Raw genomic sequence first — 15,242 nt, 5'->3', positions numbered from 1 at the left:
GTTATTAGTTTTTCTCAAAATGTGATTTGTGGGCCCCCCTCCTTGAGAATCACCTGGGAATTTTGTTGAAAATCAAGTTCCTGGGACCTATCTCAGTCCCATCAACTCAAAATCTTTGCAGGATGGAGACCAGGGGTGTGCATTTTAGAAATTTCCTGGGATGATTCCGACTTGTACCGAGATTCTGACCATCCTAGACAGAACAAAACTGCGGCCATGCTTTCTCATACTTCTAACATCTAGTATAGTGCTTAACACAAAGGAGGCACACAATGAACGTGTTCCAGTGAATGAGTTAAGTGAGCAGCACTAGTCAAGGCAACACAAATATAAAGCGAGTATTCAGCGACTGCAATTCCAGATACCAACAGATGGCGCTGTGTCAACATCTGTGTTTTAACCCGATGGGGAGGAGGAAGACGGGAAATTTTGTTTTACAGGAATTCAAGACTAGACTGCTGCGTAATTGAATTTTTTTTTTTTCCCTACCCAGTTTGTCTACCATTGTCCCACTTGAATGACTAAATTGATTTCTGAAGGCATGAAAACTTAGACAAGAAAAACAAGTGGAAAAAGTCTGGTCGCAGAAAAGAGCCGAGCAGGTAATGAAAGAGAAGGGAAGGATATGCTAATTACCCCTATTTCCATCCTGCTGATGGAAAGCTGCTCCCAGCCAGCACTAAGTGTTGTGAAATTACCCAGAACGTTCAAAAGAATAAGCGATTTCTGCAAGAGGGTGGAGTCATCCTGTAATTCTGTTAGTCATCCGCGTTTCCTTTACAGACTGTCAAATGACTACGTGACTAACCTTTTAAAATCCTTTCCCTAGTAGTATGAAGTCTGAAAGCCTGAGTATTCCTCCTGGGCTGAATACTTTATTCTCCTGAGGTGCTGGAAGCGAGCCTCACAGTCTAGAAGCCAGGGCCCCATAGACCACTCTTCCTCCTGCTTCCAGCCTGCCCTCTCGACCCCCAGGGGCATCCGTGTGCAAATAACTGATAGGGCTGGCATAGGGCACTGGGAAGACTATCAGCAGGGCCAGAACGAGAAGCTGAGCTGTCTTCCTCCCAGCACAGAGCTTTCTGCCAGAGGCCCTCTGGAGGTAAGGGGTGGGGGAGGGGCTTCCCAGAGCCTTGCATGGGGAGAGGAGCAGTAGACACAAAGATAGACACAAAGGAGAAGCAAAACCCTTGCTTTCTGCACAGCCTCCCAGCCTTACTGGGAAGGCACAATTGAAAGGCGTCACACAAATTTCGACCTGGTAGAAAATAACTTTCAAGTTCTGAATGACTCAGTATAAACTAGATGGAAGTGCTTGAAAGAAGTGAGAGACGATACAGTTTCCCTTTTGCTTTCTTTTTACTCCTTGAACTGTCAAGTTCAAAAGTCACTAAAAGTCATTTGGTGGGGGGCTAGGAAGTTGGGACTTCCTGGATGGCTCCTGGTCACAGCAGCAGGCAAGAGCATCTTCCCAGAACCCCCACATGGGTTTGGTTGTCCTCATGATGAGGGGTAGATGAGGAGAGTGGGGGGGAGGTTGGAGAGCACCAAGCAGGAGATTGCCGGTGGCAGATGTTCCTGTCTTTGTCCAGTGTCCCCTCCCCCAACCCAGGATCAGGGGCACGTCTGGGCCCAAGGGAGCTGTCCCCTGGAAGCAGGAGGGCCAAGTCTGCCCTAGCTGCAGGTAGCACCCAGTGTCTCTGACCAAACTGAGCACTGGGCCTCAGAGAACAAACGTGTTTTACAGAATCTGAGCAGCTTGAGGAGTAAAAGCAGAAGCACTACCAGTAATCTTTCCAGGAAGTTGAGGGCCTTGCCCAGGTGGCTGAGGTGAGAGTAACCAGCTGGGGATAGGTTCCAGGGGCCACACAACACAACCTGTGTTACAGCAACGGAAGCAGATCTGGCTCATGTGGTCAGGGAAGGGCAGCCTGGAGGAGAGCAGGAGGCCAGCCAGCCAGAGGCCCTATCCCTGTGGGCAACGCCCTGGCCAACAGGAGTGAACTGAGCAAGGGGCCAGGACTCAGCCTCAGGGTGGCCGTGGACCAATGCGGGTCTGACACTGTCTCTTTCTGCTGGTAGCAGGGAGAGCACAACGTCCAGACCAGAGACAGGGAGATAAACTTCCTCCTGACCCACAGGGGATTGTGGAGGGCAGTGCTTGCTCCTGGAAGGGATCCTGCCCATGGGAGGATGGGCAAGAAGAGCTTCCCTTCTATTCCACAGGCAATCCAGAGAGGGTGGCCCTGCTGGATGCGGGAGTCTTTGGGAGGAATCCCCCTCCCTTAAGTCAGGGGAGGGTTAGGAACAGATGCTGCTGGGGAAGAACTCTGACCAGACTCTTCCTGCCCTGGAGGCTGTAGAAGATAAACTTGACCTGACAAAAACTGGGCCAAGGTCAAAGTTGCTCTGGGCTGGGTCTCCAGCTGGGATAGGGATCAGCCACTGGCTGCCCAGAGGATTGGGTTCTCTCTGTAAGAGCTGGGTTTAAGGGATGGGGTCATGGGAGTCTGTTCCCTGGTGACTGTTACTCCTGTGATTGCAGGGCTGGTTCCTCCATCTTCTTAGATGGTTGATTAGGTGCAACATGGAATTCCTGATTTCAGTCCTCAAACCCATTCTTCTCTCATATTCCTCATCTCAACTGGTACCACCATCTACCAGATTGTTTAAACCAGAGAGCTAGACGTGATATTTGGTTCAGCTCTTCCCCTTCATATCAAATCCATTAACAAGTCCTATCATTTCTACTTCTTAAATATATCTCTAATATGCCCACTTCCTTCTCTCTCCACAGTAATCAAAACCATCTGTCATCTGCTGCCCAGACAATGGGAGGACCCTCTTTGTTGGTCTCCCCACTTCCTCTTTCAGCAACCCCCTCCCCCAGCCTGCATAGCACCCACCAACCAGTAGACCCTCTCTGTGATTCTTGGGCACCCTGGTTATTTATTTCCTTCAAGCACTTGTCACAAGCTGTATGTTTATTTTTGTCTTGCACTTTATTGTACATCTCCTTCACTAGCTTCTGGTACCGTGGGGAGGGGAATCTCGCCTGTTAACTTCTTTGCATTCTTGTATCCTTTCTGCCTAGCACAGTGTCTGGCACAGACTAGATAGTTTTTAAATGAATGACATTAGGTCTAAGAGTTTAGGTTTTAGTTAGTAAACAATGAGGACCTATGACACATTTCAGAAAAAGGACTAATAAAACATAAGGACGTGTTAGGGGGAATAATGAAGAAGCAATTGGATGGACATGAATTTGAATCCTCCTTACTAACATCTTTCCAGTTGATGAGGCCTAAAGTGGTTGGTGTTGTGAAATCCAAGACGGAATTCTGGAGACAGTTTAAAGGAGAATTCTTTTTTCCCCAGCTTTATTGAGAAATGACTGATACACGTCACTGTATAAATTAAGGTGCACGGCATGATGGTTTCATTTACGTACATTGTAAAGTGATAGCTATGTTAGGATTGGCTCATACCCGTCTTCTCATAAAGATGCAATTTAAAAAAGAAGAAAAGAATAAAGGAAAAAAATATTCTTCCCTTTATGAGATAAAAGGAGAATTTCTGTCTTTGTAAATATGTGGAGAAGAAAAGAGAGAGGCATTGATGTTGTAACTTTGGTGAACCAGAAAACTATCATTACTTCCTCTGTTAAAAAGAAAAGGGATGACATGACTGGAAAAAAACCTCAGATTTCAGCAGAAGATGAGTTCAGCTTTTAGACATGTTGAGTTTGAGATGATTATAAATATTTCTTATGGGCCACTGATAACAGCCTAACTGGGAAACTTCTTTGACAATTTAGTCAGTCATGAAGTAGTCATTGAGTTTATTAAAGTTAAGGAATTACAATAAGTTCTTTAATTCTAGCAGAAAGGAGAGAGTTAAAACTTTAACATTCTGAATCCTGTGTTTAAGGACACAAATAATTTTGTGCCATGATTTTGTTACATAAAACATGACCATTAATGGGTATGCCATTTGTCCATTGAATATAGAAAGATTTTATTGTATGAGTATCAGTCATATATGATTTAATTTCTACTTATGACAATATATAATGTTTTATAAATAAGAGGGAAAGGGGGAAACTTTTTTTAACTGAAAAATAACGGCTCATAATGTCTCTTGCTGACTATCTTTGGGGTGAGCACTTGCCTTTATACACCAAACATATGTAAGCACAGAAGTTACTAAATGTTCCCAGAAATCACTGGAAATTTCCCTCCAAGAAGTACACACATGTTGATGTTTCTTGGAATTCCCCGCAGCTGGTTTCTCCTCTCTGGTTTCCCTTCTCTGGTTTTAGACAGCCTTGGTCCCCAAAATCACTGGGCTAGAATTATACAATAAGTCCATTGTTCCAGTACTTCTCCCTGAAGGCAAAATTCAGGGGTTTGTCCTTTTTGTAAAAAAATAATAATAATAATAAATTATAGTCCCAGGCTTAACTATGAGCTATTCTCTGTGTGGTTTTTATCTCTTAGAGGATTGTCCCAGCAAAAGTGTTTTTTATGGTTTTAACTTGGGAAGGTGGTGGTGGGGAGGAGTGGGCAGGGAAGGGAGAAGAGACTAGTGCATGTCAAATTCAGAGTTATCCGGCTTATTAGAATGAACAACGGTTCAGAGGTGAGGGACTGGGAGAGAGAATGGTCTGGAAATAATGACATTGAGAAATAGACCAAATTCAGTCAGTTCAGTCACTCAGTCGTGTCCAGCTCTTTGTGACCCCAGGGACTGCAGCACGCCAGGCTTCCCTAACCATCACCAACTCCTGGAGCTTGCTCAAACTCATGTGCATCGAGTCAGTGATGCCATCCAACCATCTTGTCCTCTGTCATCCCCTTCTCCTCCTGCCTTCAGTCTTTCCCAGCATCAGGGTCTTTTCAAATGAGTCAGTTCTTCACATCAGGTGGTCAAAGCACTGGAGTTTCAGCTTCAGCATCAGTCCTTCCAATGAATATTTGGGACTGATTTCCTTTAGGATGGACTGGCTGGATCTCCTTGCAATCCAAGACACTCTCAAGAGTCTTCTCCAACACCACAGTTCAAAAGCATCAATTCTTCGGTACTCAGCTTTCCTTATAGACCAACTCTCACATCCATACATGACTACTGGAAAAACCATGGCTCTGACTAGATGGACCTTTGTCGGCAAAGTAATGTCTCTGCTTTTTAATTACTGCCCAGGTTTGTCATAGCTTTTCTTCCAAGGAGCAAACGTCTTTTAATTTTATGGCTACAGTCACCATCTGCAGTGATTTTGGAGCCCAAGAAAAGAAAGTCTGTCACTGTTTCCACTGTTTTCCCATCTATTTGCCATGAAGTGATGGCATGATCTTCGTTTTTTGAATGTTGAGTTTTAAGCCAATTTTTTCACTCTCCTCTTTCACTTTCATCAACAGACTCCTTAGTTCTTCACTTTCTGCCGTAAGGGTGGTTTCATCTGCATTTCTGAGGTTATTGATATTTCTCCTGGCAATCTTGATTCCAGCTTGTGCTTCATCCAGCCTGGCATTTCGCATGATGTACTCTGCATATAACTTAAATAAACAGGGTAACAATATACAGCCTTGACATACTCCTTTCCCAATTTGGAACCAGTCTGTTGTTCCATGTTCAGTTCTAACTGTTGCTTCTTGACCTGCATACAGATTTCTCAAGAAGGAGGTCAGGTGGTTTGGTATTCCCATCTCTTTCAGAATTTTCCAGTTTGTTGTGACACACAGTCAAACGCTTTGACATAGTCAATAAAGCAGAAATATTATGTCTTTCTGGAACTCTCTTGCTTTTTCTGTGATCAATGGATGTTGGCAATTTGATCTCTGGTTCCTCTGCTTTTTCTAAATCCAGCGTGTACATCTGGAAGTTCTTGGTTCACATACTGTTGAAGCCTAACTTGAAAGATTTTGAGCATGACCTTGCTAGTATATGAAATGAGTGCAATTATGTGGTAGTTTGAACATTCTTTGGCATTGCCCTTCTTTGGGATAGGGATGAAAACTGACCTTTTCCAGTTCAGTGGCCACTGCTGAGTTTTCCAAATTTGTTGGCGTGTTGAGAACAACACTTTCACAGCATCATCTTTTAGGATGTGAAATGGCTCAGCTGGAATTCCATCACTTCTACTAGCTTTGTTTGTAGTAACGCTTTCTAAGACCCACTTGACTTTGCACTCCAATGTCTGGCTTTAGGTGAGTGATCACACCATCATGATTATCTGAGTCATTAAGATTTTTTTGTGTGTAGTTCTTCTATGTATCTTGCCACCAGTTTTTAATATTTACTGCTTCTGTTAGGTCCATACTGTTTCTGTCCTTTATTGTGCCCTTATTTGCATGAAGTGTCCCTTTGGTATCTCTAATTGTCTTGAAGAGATTTCTAGTCTTTTCCATTCTACTGTTTTCCTCTATTCCTTTGCATTGATCACTGAGAAAGCCTTTTTTTTTTTTGCTTTCTGGTTTTTTTTTTTTTTTTTAATTTTTTATTAGTTGGAGGCTAATTACTTCACAACATTGCAGTGGGTTTTGTCATACATTGACATGAATCAGCCATGGAGTTACATGTATTCCCCATCCCGATCCCCCCTCCCACCTCCCTCTCCACCCGATTCCTCTGGGTCTTCCCAGTGCACCAGGCCAGAGCACTTGTCTCATGCATCCCACCTGGGCTGGTGATCTGTTTCCCTATAGATAATATACATGCTGTTGAGAAAGCCTTTCTTATCTTTCCTTGCTATTCTTTGGAACTCTGCATTCAGATGAGTATATCTTTCCTTTTCTCATTTGCCTTTTGCTTCTCTTTTCTCAGCTATTTGTAAGGCCTCCTTAGACAACTATTTTGCCTTTTTGCATTTCTTTTTCTTGGGGATGGTCTTGATCACTGCCTTCTGTACAATGTCATGAACTTCTGTCCATAGTTCTTCAGAAACTCTGTCTATCAGATCTAATCCCTTGAATCTATGTCTCACTTCCACTGTATAATTGTGAGGGATTTGATTTAGGTCATACCTGAATGGTCTAGTGATTGTCCCTATTTTCTTCAATTTAAGTCTGAATTTGGCAATAAAGAATTCATGATCTGAGCCACAGTCAGCTCTTGATCTTGTTTTTGCTGACTGTATACAGCTTCTCCATCTTTGGCTGCAAAGAATATAATCATTCTGATTTTGGTATTAATTATATGAAAATGTCCATGTGTAGAGTCATCTCTTGGGTTTTTGGAAGTGGGTGTTTGCTATGACTAGTGCGTTCTCTTGGCTAACTCTGTTAGCCTTTGCCCTGCTTCATTTTGTACTGCAAGGCCAAACTAGCCTGTTACTTCAAGTATCTCTTGACTTCCTACCTTTGCATTCTAGTCCTCTATGATAAAAAGGACATCTTTTTTTGGTGTTAGTTCTAGAAGGTCTTGTAGGTCCTTATAAAGCCGTTAAACTTCAGCTTCTTTGGCATTAGTGGTTGGGGCATAGACTTCGGTTACTGTGATATTGAATGCTTTGCCTTGGAAATGAACAGAGATCATTCTGTCATTTTTGATATTGCACTCAAGTAGTGCATTTCAGACTCTTTTGTTGACTATGAGTTCTACTACATTTCTTCTAAGTGATTCTTGCCCACAGTAGTAGATATAATGGTCATCTGAATTAAATTCACCCATTCCTGTCCATTTTAGTTCACTGAATCCTAAAATGTCGATGTTCACTCTTGCTGTCTCGTTTGACCATTTCCAATTTGCCTTGATTCATGGACCTAACATTCCAGGTACCTATGCAAATTTGTTCTTGACTGTGTCGGACTTGACTTCCATCACCAATCACATCCACAGCTGTGTGTTGTTTTTGCCTTGACTCTGTCTCTTCATTCTTTCTGGAGTTATTTCTCCACTCTTCTCCAGTAGCATATTGGGCACCTACTGACCTGTGGAGTTCATCTTTCAGTGTCATATCTTTTTGCCTTTTCATACTGTTCATGGGGTTTTCAAGGCAAGAATACTGAAGTTGTTTGCATTCTTTTACCCAGTGGGCCCCATAATTCCTACAGTGTTGTCATAGCAAAACACTGGAAATTGTTGTGGATTGTTAAATAAAATGGCCCATCCACACAAAGGAAGCTATAAAGAGAAATGAGAAAGAACTGTGTATTCTTCTGTGGAGTGATTTCTAACACATATTTATCAGTTGAAAACTGACATGAAGAAAATTCTGTATAATATGGTACTGCTTATCTAAAAAAGCTGAAAGAAGAGAGAATAAAACTATATTTTATAAAATAAGGATAAACTAAACTTAAAAATATCTGTCATTTATATGGGAGAGGGAAGGGACAGGATAAAAAGGATGGAAACAATAGCTACATTTTTCTACATATACTTGTGTTTTGTAAATTTTACCTAATTGTGAAACAAAGTTAAAAACTTTTTAAGTCCCTAAAATTGGAAGCAAATGAAACAAATAAGCCTAAGTCTATAATAAGTAGATGGCATAACTACAGAGAGTGGAACTATTTTAAGACTTTTAAAACATAGGAAATTCCCTATACATCCCTTCTGGTGTATACTCTGGGGAGAAAAACAAATGCTGTAAGTTCTTTTTTATAAGTGTATTGTTGATGTTATAATTCTTGTTCTGACACTAGTTTTGTGTTTTGTGGGATAAACCAAATGAGAATTATGTTGGGGTCCTTGGGAATCAGGTTTTTTGCGAGGGGGGCAATGGAAGCAAAGATACAAATGTAAGAATAATGGAGTTAAATACCTTGAATCCTGAATGGAAGTACCACTACAAATTCACAGTATATTTTTATCTTAAAAAGAAAAAGTATTTCTCTGCTTTGTCTCCTGAAAAAGACTAGAAACAAGGACAATACAGTAGATTACCCAGATCTACTTAGTGGCCTACAGTTCCCACTAAAAGAAGTCAGAACTTCTTAGGAAAATGATTGATTTTAGATGAGAGACAGAAAAGATACAGGTTGATTCTGGAACACCATCTCATCCAAGAAAGCAAGGATGTTATTAGGATACACTTGAATAAGGCAAAAAGGTTCAGCAACCAAGTAAAGAGTCACTTCTTGGGACTTGCCTGGTGGTCCAGTGGCTAAAACTCTGTGCTCCCAATGCAGGGGGCCCAGGTTCAATCCCTGGTCAGGGAATTAGATCCCACATACCACAACTAAGAATTCACATGCCACAGCTAAAGATCCTGCATGCTGCAACTAAGACCCAGTGCAGTTAAATAAAATAAATAAATATTTAAAAGAAAAAAAGAGAGTCACTTCTTAGAGAGAGGGGATAATTTGGTTATTATTAAGAATACTAACTGAAGTGATTTGAATCACATCAAATATATTTAAATTAATGAGCTCATAAAGGCTCACATACTCCCAAATCCCCAAAGGACACCTTTGTAGAACTCATTATTTTGAAAATTGGTAGATAAATGAAAAGGAACAAATGCAGATCTTATGTTTCCTCTGTGAACTGCACCTCAGCTAGCCAGATACTAGATGAGAAGAAGTTTCTCTTCATGGAGATATTCGACTTAATAAATGAAAAATAAATAATTGAGTTTGAAAAGTACCATTGTGCAACCCCTCCTGATGAATTAATGGAGGTAGGCAATGGTCATCCCTGGCTGCCAACATGAAAAAGAAGAGTCATCTAGACATTCTACGCCTCATGACAGAGGTGCACATCCTACCTATAGAGGATGCCTTCTGCTCCCCAGTGCCCCATTACCCCAGATTTGATCCTGAATCTCCTGAGTCCTCTAATATCTGTTACTCTCAATATTTTTGTTCCTAGGAGATATTTGGCAATATCTGGAGATTGTTTTTTGGTTGTCCCAGTTGGGAAAGGTAGTGCTCCTAGTATCTTGCAGTTAAAAACTGGAATTTCTGGAACTCTCTTGCTTTTTCCATGATACAGTGAATGTTGGCAACTTGATCTCTATTTCCTCTGCCTTTTCTAAATCCAGCTTGAACATCTGGAAGTTCTCTGTTCATGTACTGTTGAAGCCTCACTTGAAGGATTTTGAGCATTACTTTGCTAGCATGTGAAATGAGTGCAATTCTACGGTAGTTTGAACATTCTTTGGCATTGCTTTTCTTTGGAATTGCAATGGAAATTGACCTTTTCCAGTCCTGTGGCCACTGCAGAGTTTTCCAAATTTATTGACATATTGAGTGCAACACTTTAATAGCATCATCTTTTAGGATTTGAAATAAACCAGCTGGAATTCCATCACTTCCACTAATTTTGTTCATAGTAATTCTTCCTAAGGCCCACTTGTCTTCACACTCCAGGATGTCTGGTTCTAAGTGAGTGACCACACCATTGTAGTTATCTGGGTCATTAAGACCTTTTTTGTGTAGTTCTTCTGTGTATTTTTGCCACCTCTTCTTAATCTCTTCTGCTTCTGTTAGATCCTTGCCGTTCTGTCCTTTATTGTGCCCATCTTTGCATGGAATGTTCCCTAGGTATCTCCAGTATTCTTGAAGATATCTCTAGTCTTTTTCATTCTATTTTTTCCCTCTATTTCTTTGCATTGTTCACTTAATAAGACTTTCTTATCTCTCCTTACTATTCTCTGGAACTCTGCATTCAGTTGGGTGTATATTTCCCGTTTTCCTTTGCTTTTTGCTTCTCTTTTTTCTCAGCTATTTATAAAGCCTCCTCAGAAAACCACTTTGCCTTCTTGCATTTTTTTTTTTTCCTTTGGGATGGTTTTGGTCACCACCTCCTGTACAATGTTATGAACCTCTGTCCATAGTTCCTCAGGCACTCTGTCTACCAGATCTAATCTAATAATGATCAAAATCCTCAGACTAGGCTTCAACTGTATGTGTACCAAGAACTTCCATATGTACAAGCTGGATATAGAAAAGGCAGAGGAACAAGAAATCAAATTGGCAACATCTGTTGGATTAAAGAGAAATCCAGGGAATTCTAGAAAAACATCTACTTCTGTTTCATCAACTATGCTAAAACCTTTGACTGTGTGGATCACAACAAACAGGAAAACTTCTAAAGGAGTGGAAATCCCAGACCACCTTACCTGCCTCCTGAGAAACCTTTATACAGCTCAAGAAGCAACAGAACTTTATACGGAACAACTAACTGGCTCAAAATTAAGAAAGGAATATGTTAAGGCTGTATATTGTCACCCTACTTATTTAAATTATATGCAGAGTACACAATGCGAAATGCTGGGCTGGATGAATCACAAGCTGGAATCAAGATTGCCAGGAGAAATATCACCAACCTCAGATATGCAGATGATACCACTCTAATGGCTGAAAGCAAAGAACTAAAGAGCCTCTTAAGGAGGGTGAAAGAGGAGAATAAAAAAGCTGTCTTAAAACTCAACATTCACAAAAGCAAGATCATAACATCCAGTCCCAACATTTCATGGCAAATAGATGGGGAAAAAGTGTAAACAGTGACAGATTTTGTATTCTTGGGATCCCAGATCGCTGTGGACAGTGACTGCAGCCATGAAATTAAAAGATGCTTACTCCTTGGAAGGAAAGCTATGACAAACCTAGACAATGTATTAAAAAGCAGAGACATCACTTTGCTGACAAAGGCTTGCATAGCCGGATGTGAGAGTTGGACCATAAAGAAGGCTGAGTGCCAAAGAATTGATGCCTTCAAACTGTGGTGTGTCTGAATCTTTGCAGCCCTATGTACTTTAGCCTGCCAGGCTCCTCTGTCCATGGAATTCTCCAAGCGACAACACTGGATATGAATCTTTTACAAATATTTACAGATGAAATGTTATGTTGTCTGGGATTTCCTTCAAAATAATTTAAGATGAACATGGGTAGATGGATGGAGGTCTAGATGAAGTAAGATTGTATGTGAATTAGTAATTGTTGAATTAGGTACATAAGTACGTGAGGGTTCACTCTCTAGTATGTTAAAATGATACACATAAAAAGACTTTAATCATATATTTTGTAAAATGATGGTGATCACAGATGGTAGTTTTTTTAAAATGTCCTTTACTTTAAAATTAAAAGGTAGCATCTTTCTTTGTCAGTGTATTAACTATCTATTACTGCATAACAAATTATTCCAGAACTTTGTACCTTCAAACTATGTTATCTCATATGGTTTCTGAGTGTTAGGAATCTAAGGGTAGTATAGCTTCATGGTTCTGAGTCAATATCTGTCCTAAGGCAGTAATCAAGATATTGGCTGAGGCTGCAGTCACCTGAGGGCCTGACTGATCCTGGGTGTCCCTCTTTCAAGCCAGTTCACTCACATGGCTATTGACTGGAGGCCTCAGTTCCTCGTCGTGTGGCCTCTCTGTAGGGTTGCTGGAGTGACCTAATGTCAAGGCAACCAGCTTCCCTCACAGAGAGAAATCCAAGAGAAAGAACAGGTAGAAGGCTGCAGTGTTTTTTATGACCTAGTCTTAGAAGTCACACTGTCACTTCTGCCATATTTTATTTGTTAGAAGTGAGTCAGTGAGTCGAACCACACTCAAAGGAAGGTTAATTAGAATCTACCTGTTGAAGGGCATATCAAAGAATTTTTGACATTTTTAAGCCACCACAATTGATCTCCTTCTTTTTCCTTTTAATTTTATAGGTCTGTAACATCCAAAAGTGATAAAACTTTAGTCTCAGAAAACCCCTTCTAATATAAAATAGACTGCAGAGCTGGTTTTCAGTAAATTGAGGGACTGTACCTACATTTTACTCATGAGGTTAAGGTGCCTTCTTACTTATTATCAGAAGAGTCAATCTAAATTCTAGTACTATACAATAGTAAGTTATTTTAAAAAGTGAAAATGATATGTTGAAACAATTTGAAAGGAACACGTAAGGATGAAAATTCCCAGTTAAGAAAGTACTGAAGGGTAGGATAAATTCTGAAGGATAAATTCATTTGTAATATCAATAAAAATGCTCAGTGGGGTGAGAGGAGACCAAATATATAGGACTGTTACCAGCAATGAACAAAGGCCAACTCTTAGCTTCTCATCTTCCAAATATCCCCAGGCTTATCATAATGAGAAACATTCATAGTAGCTGGATATAATCCTATAGTTTCCTTTATTGAAAACCTTGTCTTGTGCAAAATGTGTGCTATAAGCTAAATAAGGGTACTACTTCCTCTGTGCCCTCCAGAACTTCATACTGGCTTATAGCTACTCTCATATCCCTTGTAACTTATTTTTTGCATGTCTTTCATCTCCATCATGTCAGAGAATCTGAAAGCGTAGTTCTTGGACCCCTTGCAGCATGAACACCTGGGAAATTTTAAAGATGCATTTCTAGAGCTGATCCCACACCTAACAAATTAGAAAATCTTAGATTGTGTCCCAGGAGTGTGCATATTTAATAAGAGCTCCAAGGAATTTTTGGTACAGTGAAGTCAAGAACCACTAGATTAGGCTGTGAATATATTGGAAACAGGGTCTGTATCTTGTTCATCTCTACATTCTTAGTCCTTTATCTTATGTCCTTGTACATTTGTTAGCATGGCCAACCCTGGCACTCTAGTAGGTGTTAGATAAATGTTTATGGAATTGAATTGAGTTGGGAAAATATCTACATATTATGAAGTTTTAACTTCACAAAGTCATGAAGAGATTCTGGGTGATGAGACTCTTGTGTGGGTTTGGTAAAGTTGTCACATATTGTTTTGCCTATCTAGCATCTGTTACCTCTTATGATAACAGAACTTTAATTTTCTTTAGGGGAGTCACTGCTCTCTGTTGCTCCATTCTTGTAGTTTAAGAGACACTGATGCTACTTTCTCTATGAAGGGTGTGAGCATGTGACTTAGATTTGGCCAATCAGAGCACCATATTCCTGCAGACAACAGTGATTGTGTCACAAATGGGTATGTGATCCAAGCAGGGCCAATAAGAGCTCTACTCTACATTTGCTGATGCTATTGGGAAAAAAGTGGCTTGTTCATGCCGAGTTTGCTCTGCTGGTAGAACATGAGTTTGGATTTTCTAATGACCATTTTTGCCTCCCTCTGATGTACTTTCTGTTTCTGTAGATTTGCCTGTTTTGGACACTGCGTTTAAATGGAATTTTACAAAGACTGTGTGTGTGTGGATAGCTTCTTTCACTTGACATACAAAGTTCATGCATGATGTAGCATGTATCAGTGCTTCTTTCCTTTTTTGGCTGGGTAATATTCCAGTATGAATATACTCTATTTTGTTTATTCATTTAGCAGTTAATGGGCATTTGAATACCTTTTAAGTTTTTACCTTTTTTTTTTTTTTAACTTTTGGTTCTTATTTATTTATGGCTGCACTGGGTCTTCGTTCCTGCATGTAGGCTTTCTCTAGTTGTGGTGCAAGGGCTTCTCGTTGCTGTGGCTTCTCTTGTTGCAAAGCACAGGCTCTAGGCTCACTGGCTTTAGTAGTTGTGGGATGTGGACTCAGTAGTTGCGTCACATGGGCTTAGTTGCCCCACAGAATGTGGGATTTTCCTGGACAAGAGATTGAACCTATGTCCCCTGTGTTGGCAGGCAGATTAATAACCAATGGACCACCTGGGAAGCCCCCAGTTAACTTCTGATGAATCAATAAATTCCTTTTTATGGTTAAGCATTTTTAATACAATGAAAGACTAGTTCTGCATAAAATATTGGGCCATATGATTGGGATTTGATGGAGGCAGTGAATAAAATATAGGAACTTAAGACAGTTCTAGAAAATCAAGAATGTATGATTTATGTAACAAAGCCACATTTATGTATTAGGCATCACTTCACACTGCAGGTTTCATAGTTGTAAATCCTAATGTTTCATAATTGTGATATAATGCTTGTTGCTTTAAGATTGGCAACTGGTGGGAGTTACCTGGTGGTCCAGTGGTTAAGACTCCTCGCTTCTACTGCAGGGGGCACAGGTTCCATCCCCAGTCAAGGAACTAAGATCTCATGCTGTGTGGCATGACCGAAAACAAACAAAAGGTTTGCAACAGGTGCCTTAAAAATTATACTCTGACTGTTTATCACCTGCTAATTATCCGCTTTTCTTTCATTTTCACAGTCAGTGAAGAGAATTTATGATTATCTGTGAAAGAGAGGTCCCCCACCCAGCTCCTCTCCCAAAGGCTATGAAACAAACACAGAAACTTTTTCACATTTTAATATTTATTTTTATTTATTCATTTGACTGCACTGGGTCTTAGCTGCAGCCCACAGGATCTTCTATCTTTGTATGGCATGGGGAATCTTTAGTTCCAAACTCTTAG

The 15,242-nt window shown here is 40.5% G+C and overlaps 1 protein-coding gene across 1 annotated transcript in view; it reads left to right on the top strand.

Annotated features, from left to right (window-relative positions):
- The first annotated feature begins 889 nt into the window (after positions 1-889).
- Positions 890-15,242, top strand: part of RCL1 (RNA terminal phosphate cyclase like 1) — an 89,376-nt gene continuing 75,023 nt past the window's right edge. The window contains exon 1 of the mRNA XM_043890893.1: positions 890-1,102. The gene's annotated coding sequence lies outside the window, so the exon portion shown is untranslated. The remainder of the gene's footprint in view (positions 1,103-15,242) is intronic.

This window comes from Cervus elaphus, chromosome 29, assembly GCF_910594005.1.
Source record: "Cervus elaphus chromosome 29, mCerEla1.1, whole genome shotgun sequence".
Lineage (NCBI taxonomy): Eukaryota > Metazoa > Chordata > Mammalia > Artiodactyla > Cervidae > Cervus > Cervus elaphus.
Note: the sequence above shows the minus strand (reverse complement) of the source record. Positions and strands in the feature narration are given on the sequence as shown.